Here is a 15,194-nt window from a genome sequence, read left to right as displayed (position 1 = left end):
ACAAAGTATTGCCAACGAGATGGCTGAGAACAACAGACACTTACTGTCTCACCACCCTGAGGTCCAGAAGTCCAGGATCAAGGGCTGAGTGTGGCTGGTTCCCTCTGGAGACTCCGACAGGGAACCAATCCCTTGCCTTTCTCCCAGCTGCTGGTGGCTACCACATTCCTTGCAGTCCCCAGCCTGTAGAAGCGTGACTCCAGCCCCCGCCTCCGTCTTCACACGGCTGTCTTCCCTCTGTGTCTGTGTCTCAAACTTCCCCCTCCCTTCTTTTATGGGGCCCCGGTCATTGCGCTTAGGGCCCACCCTAAATCTAGGATGTTCTCACCCCGAGGTCCTTACCTTCATTACATCTGTAAGACTCCATTTCCAAATGAAGTCACATTCACAGGTACAGGGGTTACCACCTGGACCTATCATTTTGGGAAACAACATCCAACTCAAGACCGTAGCCAAAGGGATGTGTTAGCCACAACGCCTGTCCACAAGCTCACTTTCTGTCCTCAGAAAAGGGACAGTGAGCAGGACAGAAAAGCAAAGAACTGGGCCAGGACCCGGGTGCTGCTGAGTCCTCCCAGCCTCACTGCTTTCTCATTGTGTGACCTCTGGCTGATGACCAGTGGCTTGGTTTGCATGGTTCACGTAAGAACAGACACCAGCCAATTGGTTTGCCAAGAGATCAGAGAATCCAGGGAGGCGTCTGGCAGCTCACGTGTTCAGTGACTGCCGCTGCTTCCCTGACTATGGTGAGGTTGACGGAAAGAATGATGGGGTCATCTCTAAACCATGCTGTTCATAAGCAGTGAGGTCTTCGATTCTATTTGTGACCTGAATTAGTCATTTATTCATGAGCATTTGGGAATTAGACACTGATGGATTGAAATTTCATCGGAAGAACGGGTTCCATACTTCCTGTTTGTTACAAGGGGGCTAGAAGTTGTCCCACGGCCAATGGCGAGTGGAGAGGGGACGGGTTTCCTCCTCAGAAATGGGCGAGTCAGGAACAGTGACACTCAGGTCCGGGCTTCTTCATGCAGAAGTTAGCTCCCCACCCTGAGCGCCTCTCTCAGAAACCTCCCCTAGTTAACTGTCCCTACCTTCTTCCTCTACAGGGGTCGGGCTCAAAATATGTGAGAATGAACATTCAGAATGCATAAGGCCTGCCAGATAAAATGCAAGGCACCCAGTTAAATTTGAATTTCAGAAAAACAACTATTTTTCAGCCTAAGTATATCCTAAATGTTGCATGGACGTAAGTTTCCTGAAGAGTCATTGTTTATCTGAAATCCTAATTTGACTAGACATTCTGTGTTTTTATTTGCTAAACCTGGCAACCCTGGGATGGAGTTTGTCTAGAAACAACCTGTGCATCCTGGCCGAGGGCCGACCATGCTGGGATCTAATAGAGAGTGGCAGGTTGCTTTGCCGAGGCTGGTGCCTCACCTCTCCTACCCTGCATGTGTCACTCCCTCATTAGAGATGGGCTCTGACACCTGTCCCTGTGAGGCGAGGGTAGGGGGGCTTGTGACCTGCTTATAACCAACAGCAGAAATGGCACGGTGTGACATCGGGGGCAATGCAGATGCCGTGTCGTGGCTGGGACACTGGCTTCTGGAGCCCTGAGCCACCATGTAGGAAATTCAAATATCCTGAGGCAGCCATACTGTTCCGGAAGCCTGGGTCCACGGACAGTCCACCTACAGGTGATCCGGCCGAGATCCAGGGAATTTCCAGCACCAACGGTCATCCACACGAGGAAAGAGGCCTTCGGATGACACCAGCCCCCTGCCACTGAGCCAACCCCATCTTTGTAGTCTTCCCAATGAGACAGCACGGGGCAGAAACAGGCTGTCCCTGACGTGGCCTGCAAGGATGTCTGGAAGCATAATGGAGCAGCTTTTGCAGACCCCCGAGCTCTGGCGTGGGGGGTGTCTGCTGCACAGCGGAACAAGTGGTCAACCAGGCCTTCAGTCACGTCCCGCTTTGCTCCTGCTCTAGTTACTTTTCTCCCGCCCCCACTTCGTTCTGGACAAGGCCATGGTGGGCAGAACCACGGGCCCCCAGAGATGCCCTGAAACCCAGAACCAGTGCCTTTGTCAGCTTGTGTGGAAGGAGGATTACAGAAGGACTGAGGACTGTTCAGCTGATACATAAATTCAGTGAGGCCACATGACACAAAAATCGATGTACAGAAACCTGTTGCATGTCTATACACTAATAATGAAACAGCAGAAGGAGAAATCAAGAAAACAATTCCATTTACAACTGCACCAAATATAATAAAACACCTAGGAATAAACTATCCAAAGAGGTGAAAGACCTATACTCTGAAAACACTGAGGAAAGAAACTGAGGACGACACAAAGAAATGGGAAAATATCCCATGCTCATGGGTAAAATGTCTATACTACCCAAAGCAGTCTGCACATTTAGGGCAATCCCTGTCACATACCGCCAGAATTTTTCACAGAACTGGAACAGACAATTGTAAAACTTGTACAGAACCAAAAAACACCCTGGATAGCCAAAGTGTCCTTGAGAAAGTAAACCAAAGCTAGAGGCATTACAATTCTGGACTTCAAGATATAGTACAAAGCTGCAGTCATCAAAACAGTATGATACCAGCACAAAAATAGGCACAGAGATCAAAGGAACAGAACAGAAAACCCAGAGACGAACCCAGAATTATGCGGCTAATTAGTGCTGGTCACGGCAGGAAAGAATATCCAAAGGGAAAGGACAGCCTCTTCAACAAATGGTGCTGGGAACATGGACAGCGACACGCAAAAGAATGAAACTGGACCACTCTCTCCCACCATACACAAAAATCAGCTCAAAATGGATGAAAGACCTAAATGGGAGACCTGAAACCATAAAAATCCCAGGAGACAACACAAGCAGTAAACCTCCTTGACACGGACCGCAGCCACTCATCCCTAGACACGTCACCAGAGGCAAGGGAAACAAAAGCAAAAATGAACTACTGGGACCTCATCAAAATAAGAAGCTTCTGCACAGTGAAGGAAACAGTTATCAACAAAAAGGAAACCAACAGGACAAAAAGATATTTGCAAATGACACATCCGATAAAGGGTTAGTATCCAAAATGTGTTTCTGTATTTCTACACTCCAACACCCAAAAAACAACTAATACAATTAAAAATGGGCAGAAGTCATGAACACATATTTCTCCAAAGAAGACATCCAGATGGCCAACAGACACATGAAAAGACGTTCATCATTACTCGTCATCAGGGAAATGCAAATCAAAACCACAATGAGCTATCACATCACACCTGTCAGGATGGCTAAAATCAACAACAAAAGAAACAACAGGTGCTGGTGAGGATGTGGAGAAAAAAAAAAAAACAAAACCGTGTGCGTTACTGGTGGGAATGCAAACTGGTGCAGCTACGCTGGAAAACCCTATGGAGGTTCTTCATAAAGTTAAAAACAGAACTACCCTATGCTCCAGCAATCGCACTACTAAGTATTTATCTACAGGAGACAAAAGCACTCATTTAAAGTGCTACAATGCACATCTGTGTTTATATAGCGGCAGCATCTACAAGAGCCAAATTATAGAAACAGCCCAAGTGTCGCCTGATTGATGAATGGATAAGGAAGACGTGGGATATATATACATTGGAATACTATTCAGCCACAAAAAAAGAATGAAATCTTGGCCTTTGCAACAACACGAAAGGAGCTAGAGAGTATTATGCTAAGTGAAGTAAGTTGATCCCAGAAAATCTAATAATGCCATATAATTTCACTCATAGGTGGAATTTAAGAAACAAAACAAACGAGGAGCTAAGAAAAAAAGAGACAGACAAGAATACCAGACTCTTAAGTATAGAGAACACTCTGACGGTCACCAGAGGGGGGGCAGTGAGAGGATGGGGATGAAGGAGGCCACTTGTCCTGACGAGCACCAGGTGATGCACGGAGGTGCCAAAGCACTGTACCCCACAGCTGAACCTAATTTAACGCTGTATGTTAACCAACGGGAATTAAAATAAAACTTCTCAGAAAGGTCATTAAGCTGATTGTGAGATGGGGAGATTTTCTGGGTACCTCACGAAATCCTAAGGATAAGGAGCCGAAGCAGAAAAGTAAGAACTCTAGAGATGGCAGCACAGGAGGGACTCTGACCAGTGCCATGGCCTTGAGGAAGGAGGAAGAGGCCACGAGCTGATGAGGGCAGGCATCTCTTGAAGCTGGACAGGGCCAGGAAACGGATTGCCCCTAGAGCCTCTGGAAGGAACCAGCCCTCCCCACACTCGACTCAGGGCTCGTGCCAGACTTCCCTCTTGAACAGTGAGATACTAAATTTGTGTTCGAAGTCACTGAGTTTGTGGAACTCCGTTATAGCAGCCATGGGAAATGAATAATCGTTCGATGCCTTAGATTTTCTGATGAACAATGAAACTTCTAACTCTAATGATGCCCGTAGGAGATGGGTCCTTCCCACCCCTCCTTCCCTGAGGCCTGGGCCCCGCCTACTCCCCACCAGCCAGGATCCACCCCACCCCAGCCTGTAGACATTTCTGGCCCAGTCTGTCCACCAGACATCGAGGCTGCCCCCACACTCGCTCTCAGTTCTGCCTCCCCAAATCTTCCCGCCTTAGTGGGCAAGGGGTGGACCACCTGCTTGTGACACCAGTACCACTCACCTGTCACCGACACTTGCAGGCTACCTGCCTGGCACCTCCCACGGCTCGCTCCTGCTCCTCCACCCTCCAGTACCTTCCATGCCAACACGTGAGTCTTCTGTATTTTCTCAAGTTCCAAGAGCCCCTGTCCCAACCACTTCCCTCAGCTATTCCTCTGACAAGTTTGGGGCAAAACGTTCCGTCTCATGAAGAGAAATTGTCTGAATCCTGATGGTTCTTTGAATGTGGCTTTGCACTTCCATCCTGTTGAACAACTAGAGCCCACTTACAGAAAAATAAAGCAGAGCACCCAAGAACGTGCCAGAACAGCTTAGTTGGTCAAGAGACATCAGAGACCCAAACTGTACCAGGCACGCCCACCAGTAAGACACCTGTGAAAATCATTTACCCCAAAATGTGTACATTGGACATATATGGGCTCCATTTCTACAAAAAAAATTTAATGGGGAAAGAAAAAAAGAAAAAAAAAGAAGAATGAAGAAGAAAAAAAATGAAATAAAAAAAAAAAAAAAAGAAAAAGAAAAAAAAAAGGAGAAAAAAGAAAAAGAAAATGGAGAAAAAAAGATAAGAGATAAAAAAGTAAAAGAAAAGAAGAAAAGTAAAAGGAAGAAAAAAGGGAAAGAAAAAGAAAAAATAGAAAAGAGAAAAAAAAGAAAAAAGAAAAAAAATAAAAAAGCTAAGGGGAAAAGGGAACAAAAATAGAGAAACAGAGGGGAAAGAAAGAGAAAAAAACGGGAAGGAAAAAAAAGAAGAAAAAGAAAGAAAAGGAAAAAAAAAAAAAAAAAAGAAAAAAATAAGAAGAAAATACAAGAAGAAGAGAAAAAAAAAAAGGAAAAAAGGGGAAGAAAGAAAAGAGAAATAAAAAAAAAAAAAAAATAGAATAAAAAGAAAGAAAAAAAGAAAGGGAAAATGAAAAAAAGGAAAAAAAAAAAAGAAGGAGAAAAAAAGTAAAAAAGAAAAAAAAAAATAAAAAAGAAAAAAAAAAGAAAAGGATAAACAAAAAAAAAAAAAAAAGAAAGGAAGGAAAAAAGAGAAAAAAAGAAAAAAAAAGAAAAGAAAGTAAAAAAAAAAAAAGTAAAAAAGGGGAGAAAAAGATAAAAAAAGAAAAAAAGAAAGTAAAAGAAAAGAAAAGAAAAAAAGAGGAAAGAGAAAGAAAAATAAAGGAAAAAAAAAAAGAGAAAAAAAGAAAGAAAAAAAGGAAAAAAGAGAAAAGAAAAAAAGGGGAGAAAAAAGGAAAAGGAAAAAAAGGAAAAAGAAGAAAAAGAAGGCAAAAAAAGAAAGAGAGAAAATAAAAAAAGAAAAAAAGGGAGAAAGAAAAAAAAAAAAAAAAGAAAGAAGAAAGAAAAAAGAAAAGGAAAAGAAAAGGAAAAAAAAAAAATAAAGAAAAGGAAAAAAAGAAGAGAAAGTAGATAAGAAAAGAAAAAAAAAAAAAAAAAAGAGAAAGGTCAAAAAAGAGAAAAAAAGATAAGAAAAAGAAGAGGGGGCGAAAAGAAAAAAGAGGAAAAAAAAAAAAGAAAAAAGAGAGAGTAAGAGGAAAGGGGAGAAAAGAAGAAAAAAAAGGAGAGAAAAAGAAAAAAAAAGAAAATAAAAAAAAAAAAAAAAAGAAAAAAAAGAAAAAAGAAGAAGAAAAAAAAAAGGGAAAACAATCGGAAAAAAAGGGAAAAGAAAAACGAAGAAGAAAGGAAGAAAATGGGGGGGTGAAAAAAAAGAAGAAAAGTGAGGGAAATACCAGGAAAAAAGAGAAAGGGGAATAAAAAGAAAAGGTAGAAAAAAAAAAAAGGAAAAAAAAAAAAAAAGGAAAAAAAGAAAGCTAAAATAAAGGGAAAAAAAGAAAAAGAGAAGGAAAAAAAAGAGAAACAATAAAAATGAATGGAAAAAAAGAGAAAGGTAAGAAAGAGAAAAAAAGGGAAAGAGAAAAAAAAAAAAAGGAAAAAAATAGAGAAAAAGGGACAAAGAAGAAAAAAGAAGGAAAAATAAAAGAGAAGTAGAAGGAAAAAAGAGAAAAAAAAAGGAAAAAAAGAGAAAAGAAAAAAGGAAAATGGGAAAAAGAAAAAAGAAGAAAAAAAAGGGAAAAGAAAAGCTATTTCAGATGAATGGTCCATTTGCTGTGAACTTGCTCTTAATTCAGTATAGAAAAATGTAAAGGGATGAAATAATTTACAAATTCAGCTGCTTACACTCAGCAATAATTTACAGAAATGTACAGGATGAGGCCTCACAAGTGACTTGTTTCCCAATCTCCTTTCCATTTCCTCATGCCTGTGAAAATAGACGTTAAAGGTTAGTTTCCAAAAAAAAAAAAAACAAAACAAAACAAAACTGTAAATATATCATCCAGAGTGAATATTACCAAAGACTCCTGTAAGGACTTGTCTTATATTAACATTTTAAGCACAGTTACTGGGGTTAATTAGTTTTTGGACCCTGAAAAATTGTAAGTGCCTCTGATGACTTACTTGCAACTGATAATTTTGTGTGAGAAACAGAAAAATAATAACAAATAGACAGTGAATAAATACATTCTTCATATTCCTTCTTATTAGTATAGAGAATATATTTCTGAAATTTAATTAAATATCAAGATGTCCAAAAGATCTATAATAAGCCACTTTGCAAGACCTCTAAATGTCAAGGAAAAGCACATTTTACATGCAACATCCCTCCCCCCCACCCCCCGTAAATCTATGAAGATTCAAGACTTTTTTTTTTTAAATCTGCAGAACCCTCAAGTACATATTTTATCTCAGAAATGCTTTCCAAAGACTTGGGAGTAGCTTCTTGTTTGCAGTATGACAGAGTGGAAAGTATTTTAATTTGTCACACAGTGGTTTGGGCCATTAGTTTTAGAGATATGCCAGAGGCTTTATAATAATGCAAGAGCTGCGGACTTCAAGTTTAACGTGGCAGAGCTTGAGGAGAGGGCGATAAAGAATCTCTTTGGCCATTTTTCCGCCGTCCCCGTGCAGACACGCTAGGTCCCCGGCGATACTCAAAGCGTGCGGGAAAGAAGGTGGCACTCTGGGAGGAGAAAAATGTAACACAGAACCAAAAATAAAGGCATTTGTCAGCCCCGATGGCTTTATCACCTTAATAAGTAATGATGTCTCTGTGCCGCGGTCCCCACGTGTGGCCACATCTCCCCGGTGGCAGCAAGAGGTGAGGGGCGACAGGAACGCGACACAGAAGGCCACTGAACCACACGGGGTGGGAGTTTCACCTTTTAGGTGGTCTCTTATCCCCTCTTCCTACACGCAGGACAAAGTCTCATTTCACTGCCAACACGTCTCAGATGCTCGCCGATGTCCTTCACCACAAAAAGGGACATCCGGCCCGGAGTCCCTGGCAGGCCACCAACTCCGGGAAGCATTCTGCCATTTAGTCCACCTTGCCCTGTTCTCTTCAGAGCTCCTTCCCTTCAGGGCAAGTGCTGCTGATTTTCCAGGCAGTTGTGCTATAAGGCTGTGGCCCAGGACCAGGTGCAGTGATTCACCTGCTCATTAACATTTGAGAAGCACCTGTCTAAAGGAGGAGCCGGCACATTTTCCGCCAAGGGCCTGGGAGTCAACACTCAGCCTCTGCGGGCCATCTGGCTTCTGTCCCAGCTGCTCAGCTCTGTCCCTGTGGTCTGAAAACAGCCACGGACAGTACGTGCATGGCTGAGCTCCTACAAAAGTTTATTTCTAAGAAGAGACAATGGGCCAGCTTTGTTCTGCAGGCTCTAGTTTGCTGACCTCTGGTCTGAAGTTGTCTCTACAAAATCAATGTATTTTGTTTTTGTTTTCGTTTTTGTTTTTTTACTGTGTATTTTGTAGAAGAAAATGTGAAGCAAATAGTATCCCAGGAATACTCTGCTGTCCAGTGGTGTGCTGGTAAATGTTTAACAACTGGTGGTCCAGACGTTAAAAAAGCCCCACTTGTAGCAACTACAGATTCCCTGGGGATAAATATTCCCACCATAGCCAATTTCCAGCTATGCACATATATCACTAAACACTAATCTATTAGGGCTCTCCAGACAAGCACACCGGTATTTATACATAAAATGTATTTATCCCATTATACCTTTACACTTATCGTATTATTTATCCTACTTAAGAGATTTAGGAGAAATTGGCTCATGTGGTTATGGAGGCTGAGAATCCCCACAACCTGCCACCTGCAAGCCGGTGACCCAGGCAAGCCCATGGGGTAGTTCCAATCTGAGCCTGAAGTTCCAAGAACCAGGAGATCCAAAGGTGTAACTTCCAGTCCAAGAGGAGAAGAGCCAAAGACTCCCCAGCTCAGTCAGGCAGAGAGAAAAGTCCACCCTCCACCTTTTTGGCCTACCCAGACCCTCCAAAAACTGTGCAATGCCCATCCAAATTGAGATGGCCACCTGCTACATTCGGTCTAAGGATCCACATGCTAATCTCTTCTGGAAATACTCTCCCAGACACACCTGGAAGTATGGCCAGTTATCTGGGCCCCTGAGGCCCAGTCAGGTGGATATAAATGCACCATCATGGCAGAACCGGGAAGGGACGTGCACAATCAGCTCTCTTGAGCAGTGCAAAAACTTTGAAGGTGCATCTACTGGGTGGGGTGGGGTATGTCCAGCACATCTCGTCCACCTGGAGCCTCAGAATTGACCTCATTTGGAAACAGGGTCTTTGCAGATGTAACCAGGTGACAATGAGGTCATAGTGATCTGAGGTGGGGACTAATCCAAAGCCTGGTGTCCTTCTGAGAAGGGTAAAGTTTAGACACCAAGGCACAAAGGAGGAAGATGTGAGGAAGGTGAGGGTTGTCTGCCCAGTAAGTGGTAGCTGCATACTCATGAGGCAGGACTCAGGGGTGTGTGGATATGGCAGAGTCTGGAAAACTCAGTGCTAGGTCACACAGGCAGTCAGTGTCACGATGGGCATTTGAGCTCAGACGTGCCCCTTATGAGAGCCCACATCCTTAGCTCTTTGACTATGTGGCTTCTCAGAGGGGAATGCAAAGGTCTCCATTAGATTATTTTTTGTGAATTGAGATTTCTTGGCAATTTCCTTCAGCATGTCCTGAAATCACCGAGCAGGTGGAGGTCTCTTTCTTGACCCCTGGCAGCACATTTGCCTTGACCGGCCTTCTGTCTAGAATATTGCGGTTGCCATAATTACAAACGTACTGTGGCAGTCACAAGTGTGTCCTGTGTCATTTCTGCATGCGTGGCACAGAGCTCTTTCTCCCCCAGTGCCTGCCAAGTGCTGCGTAATCACCCGGCCACCATGACCCCCTTAGAGGACTCCTCTCTCTGGCCCATGAAAGTGTCCTGAGCCCCTGCTCGTTTCCTGCAGAGAATTCTGCTCACCATACCTGCTTGTCGTCACCAGGGCTGTGAGAGTCACATTCTATTCATAATGACTCAGAGGCCCCCAAACACAGGCTCTGGGATGGCCCCTGTGGCCACTCCGCCATGGACGTCACAGAGTCAGCAGCAACAGCAAGTGAGGCGATGGCCTGTTTCAGTTGAAAGTCCAGCTGGGTCCACGTTTTCTCCACATGTGATGAGAAGTAATTCCTCACATGCAGTGTTTTGAGTGGAGATGCTGTCAGAGTCTAGACTTGAAGAGTCACAAGAGGAAGGGGTCCGATTCAGGCCAGTTTGTCGGGCCAGACAGCCCATGAATGTAGGAGCTTCCTGCGTGAGGGGCTGGGACGGGACCACAGATGAACAGGACAGAGGCAGGTTGGCCCTGGAGCCCCTCACTTCCGGGACCTCGGGGAGAGCCCCTGTCATGCGTTTATGCTCACACGCTCTACAAAACCTGCAAGGGGGAGACACTTCAACTTCAGTCGGTTCAGACCACGGTCTCGTGCTCCGACTCCCCTCCGTCACGTCTCCCTCACACCAGATGGTGTTAACGGGACTTGGCACGCCTGGGACACGCTTATTAGGGTTCAGTGGCAGCTTCGTACAAATTCACCTCCACGAAGAGCTCCATGATGCCAGCCAGCCCGGAGCGGCAAGGCCAAGCCTCCCACGTCCTCGCTTGTGGGGTCCAGGGCCAGATGCCGCTTCACGACACAGGCACCTAGAACCACGAGTACACCGCAGAAGAGAAACAAGGCTTGGGACGTGTGGAGCCAGGAGCCAGGGGGCAGGAAATCCTGACCACAGGAAAGTCACTGTGAGGACAGGACCCAGTTCTCATCAGCTGTCAGCAGCAACTAGTCAAAATGAGCATTGTCTCCTGCAAGGGGTAATGCGTAACGCATAGATACGAGCCTCGGCACACCATTTATTTTTCTGATGGGCTGAAATGGAATTCATCAGAATTCTTGTGTCCATAGGGCAAAAACTTGTCTGATGTGACAGTGAGCATGTCCGTGAGTCGATCTGCATGTTGTGTGCAGTCCACTCTCCATAATCATACTAATAACAACACTTTTGGGCTGCCTGGGTGGCTCAGTCCGTTGCATCTGATTCTTGGTTTCAGCTCAGGTCATGATGTCACAGTTCATGGGATCGGGCCCCCTGCTTGGAATTGTCTGTCTCCTGTCTCTCTGCCTCTCCCTCACTCATACTTACTCCCTTTCTCAAAACAAATAAATAAACTAAAAAACAAAACAAAACGCTTTCACCCAACCACACTACAAGGCACATGGAATTGGCGTTCTATTCTCTCTGTTAAAACAATACCACACAATCTTTGTCACATGAGGAGGCAAGAAGTGTGCAAGAGAAAAATGTAGGAGGAAAATCCATTACATAATCAGGCAACCAAGTAACTTATAAATTCAACAGTTTTCTAGAATTTCTGATTTTTTTAAACACATCAGCTTTTTAGAATTTAAATCAACCCCTTTCCTAACCCTTTTTGAAGGTCATTTTTTATTGTTTTTTAATGTTTATTGGGTGGGGGGGGGCAAAGAGAGAGGGAAAGAGAGAGAATCCCAAGCATTCTCCGTGCTCTCAGTGCAGAGCCTGCTGTGGGCTCGATCCCATAAACGGTGAGATCGTGACCTGTGCCGAAACCAAGAGTCAGACTCTTAACTGACCGAGCCACCCAGATGCCCACATATTGTTTTTTAACTTTAATTTTGAGCCCAGGGAATCTGTATCTCAAAGGACTGACTTGTCCATGCATTTGCTCAGTATGGAGCACTGGTTCCACTGCAGGTGCCATGAGGCACAGCAGCCAAAAAGAGCATCAGGCCTTCCTCTCTCGGAGAGCGTGTTCCCACAGAGGGCTCAGATAGTCAACGTGGAGACAGATAAAGGACTGTGGGGGGGGGGGAGCAAATTGTAAATATAGGACTGTGGGGGGGGAACAAATTGAACTGGCCAGGGTGACCATAATGGAGCCCAGTGAGGGCGTGATGTTTAAGCAGAGACAAGAATGGGGAGGGACCAACAGGCATAGCTGGGGAAGAGCAGCCCAGGCAGTGGAGTCGCACGTGCAAGTGTCCTGAGGTTACAGGGCGGGAGGGAGTTATCTTGTTCTGGGAAGAGGAAGAAGGCCAGCAGGGTTGCAAGGACGGCAGGGAGGGGTGGGTGCTGGGGAGAGACGGGCTACGTCTGCCATGTGTTAGCTCTCTGTGTGCACAGCCACCATCACATACACATGTGCCCTTGAGTGGGACTGATACAGACCCCCGTGTTCTCCCTCCGGCAAGTTTCCGAATTCGCCCTCAGCCCGTTCTGGTTACATGCAAAAGCCTTCTCGACCAGGCACCCCAGAATTCATGTGCAAGCGTGGCTCTGAGTGACAAGCCTTGCCAACGTGGGCGGAGAGCCTTTCAATTCAGGATCTTTCATGTGACGCGTCGGCCTGCTGGGTCGACCTAAGGGCAGCCAGGCAGAGACACAGCACCATCTGGACACCTTCTCCAGACGCCAAAGCTGAATGGATCCTTTCACAACCTGGAGACCACGACCCTTCCCCGAACACCACCAGCCAATTAAAACCCCGATTTCCCTCCTCCAGAGACTTAACGCAGAACCAGTCCCTGGGTGCACGCTCAGGAGTCTGCATTCTGGTTCCTCTTTGGAAATGGTGACTCCAGCCCTGTGCTGCTCTCAGAGGGCTGTTCTTACTGGAAGGGAGGCGGTCTGGAGGGACCAAGAGAAGGTGATGTGCGCAAGATCCCTGTTTCCCAGTAGCCTGCAGTGGAGGCAGGCATACCGATGTGGCCGCCCAGGGAGCCTGACACATGGCACCTGTAGATTCCACTCCAGGTGCCAGGAGAGACTCTCCCCGTGACTGGGACACAAGCTGGGGAGGAGGCCTTTGGAGGACAGCTGGGTCCTTCCCTATGAGGTGGTTGTGAGTACAGTGGCTGCCACAAAAGTAAACATGGGGAGGACCACCCATCCCAGCTGCAGTGAGTGGCCACCTCTGTCCTCCGTGGGATGCCGTAGGCACATCTGCTGATACGGCTCCAGGGTCCCTGGTCTTCATGGACTTGTCCCCACAGGCCTCAAACCCCCAGAAGGTGGGAGCCATGTGCTGTTTGGTTCTGCGTGGTTTCAAGCAGCCCCAGCACGTGACAGGAGCCCAGAACAGCTGAGGGAATGCAGCGAGTCAGGACCTGGCTCGAAGACACAGAGATGCTGTGGGTCAAAGGTAAAGCCGCAGCACCTATAAAACCTGGAGCATCTGCTGACCTGAGCTCACCTGACAGCTGTCTCCATGAGCACATAAACACACCTCTGGGCCACCGCTTCTGCCCTGTATCTCTGAGCACACACTAAGGCATCAACACAGATGTCGAATGACCCTGCCGACCTCCAGTCTTATCTGGGCAGACGTCCATGAGAAATCCAACATTTGGAGAGAGAAACTGCGATCATCCAAGTGGGAAGCCCACCGGACAGAGAAGGCAACATGGGCAGGCTTGTGGGCAGGTGTGGCCCTACAAGACACTGTCCCACGGCACTGGGGTTGGCTGCCACCCGCAAGTGTCCACATGAAGCCAGAGTGCCCTCCACCTCTCTGTGTGGTGTCCTGCCTTTTGTCGGGGTGGCCATTACATCACAACTGACCAGGAACAAAGCGTGGATATTCCCATTAGCAAAGCCGCTTCCTGGTCTGTGGGTTGGGGATAGACTTTGCGGATAGAAAAGTGGAGCAGTCACTGTGACCGAGGGCCTATGAGCGGGACACGGAGATACCATTTGGCGAGGGCCCAGCTTTGACAGGAGTCCTGGGGAGTAAAAGGGGAAGGCACGTGCGATGCCTTTCACGCTGTCCGCAAAACTCACGTTTGCAAGGGCCCTGCGGTATGTGCATCCGAGCCTGGCTGGCTGTGTGCTGTGTTGGCCATGGCCTCCTCAGCGGTCCTCAGGCAGGGCTCTGTTTTTCCTGAGCTGCTGCCCATCAGCATGAACTCCCCTCTCCGGCTTGCTCCACCTCATCTGTTCCCACTTTCCCCAAGTCACCGGAGCTGGGGCTGGAAACGGAGGACAGGAGAGAGAACCACCTGGTGTGGAAGAAAGTTCCAGAACTGCCTGTGGATTAGTTTCCCCTTTCCAGGTTTTGTACCTTAGAAATTCGTCATTCCCTTCTTCCCCTTTCGGGTGACAGACAGTTCTCTCATGTGCTGCTGAGAAGATAATTCGGAATTCTGTGTATTCTAATGCGGTTCAAAATGTCTGTGTCTAGCATTTGAAAATAGCTCTGGGCGTTAAATGGTGGCAGCCAGAAAGCTTCCGGAACCGGTGTCTCATCCTCTCCTGGTCTGCCAGCCACTGCATCAGTCTGTCTGTCTGCATCTGCATGAACAGCAGGCTCCTTCTGCAGCAGCTTGTGGGGCGGGGCCCTTGGGGTGGTTTGGGATGCAGCGGGCGGGTGCACGGGGGCTCTCACTGGGTCACATGCACGCTGCATGCCCGTGTGCTAAGCACCACGCTGGACACCAAGTTCACAGCAGGGAAGGGGCCTGGCCAGGCCCTGTGCTCTAGAAGCTCAGTCTGACGGGAACACGCTTTAGGGAAGGTCGCTCACAGTCCCCTGGTGAGGGGCTCCTGTCCCAGCCTCACTCAGGGAAGCCGCGAAAGATCTGGACTGAAAGTGGCTCAAAGACCAGTGTGAGTGAACAGCAACAAGGGAGGGGAGGCAGGGAGGTGGAGAGGCCGCTGGTACGAAGTCTGAGGTCGGAAATCCCGGGGCCCAGAGTGATGCAGCATCCGTGGGCGAGCACCTGGGGCAGATGTGGGGAGGAGGGCAGCAAGCCAGTGGTGGGATCTCAGAGACATGAAGGCCCGGTCGGGTGGACAAAGCTGGGGTACGGAGGGGAGACCCGGGGAGCACCAGTCACGAGATCAAGGTCCACACCCGCCTCCTCGGTACACCTTGGACAGGTGGGCAGGTGAGAAGCTGGACAGATGAGTCTGAAGTCCTATACCAAACACAAGGCTCAGAATGCTATGGCCCAGCCCCCCACTGCAGCTTCTTGTAATTGCTATCTCTGCTTCCTCTGTGACTCCCAGCTATGAGGACTGGCTTCTGGTCAGTTGAATTCTAAACTCCCGCCTGCCCCAGGACCTTTGCT

The sequence above is a fragment of the Panthera leo genome, assembly GCF_018350215.1.
Source record: "Panthera leo isolate Ple1 chromosome Y unlocalized genomic scaffold, P.leo_Ple1_pat1.1 chrY_random_Un_scaffold_78, whole genome shotgun sequence".
Taxonomy (NCBI): Eukaryota; Metazoa; Chordata; class Mammalia; order Carnivora; family Felidae; genus Panthera; species Panthera leo.
Note: the sequence above shows the minus strand (reverse complement) of the source record.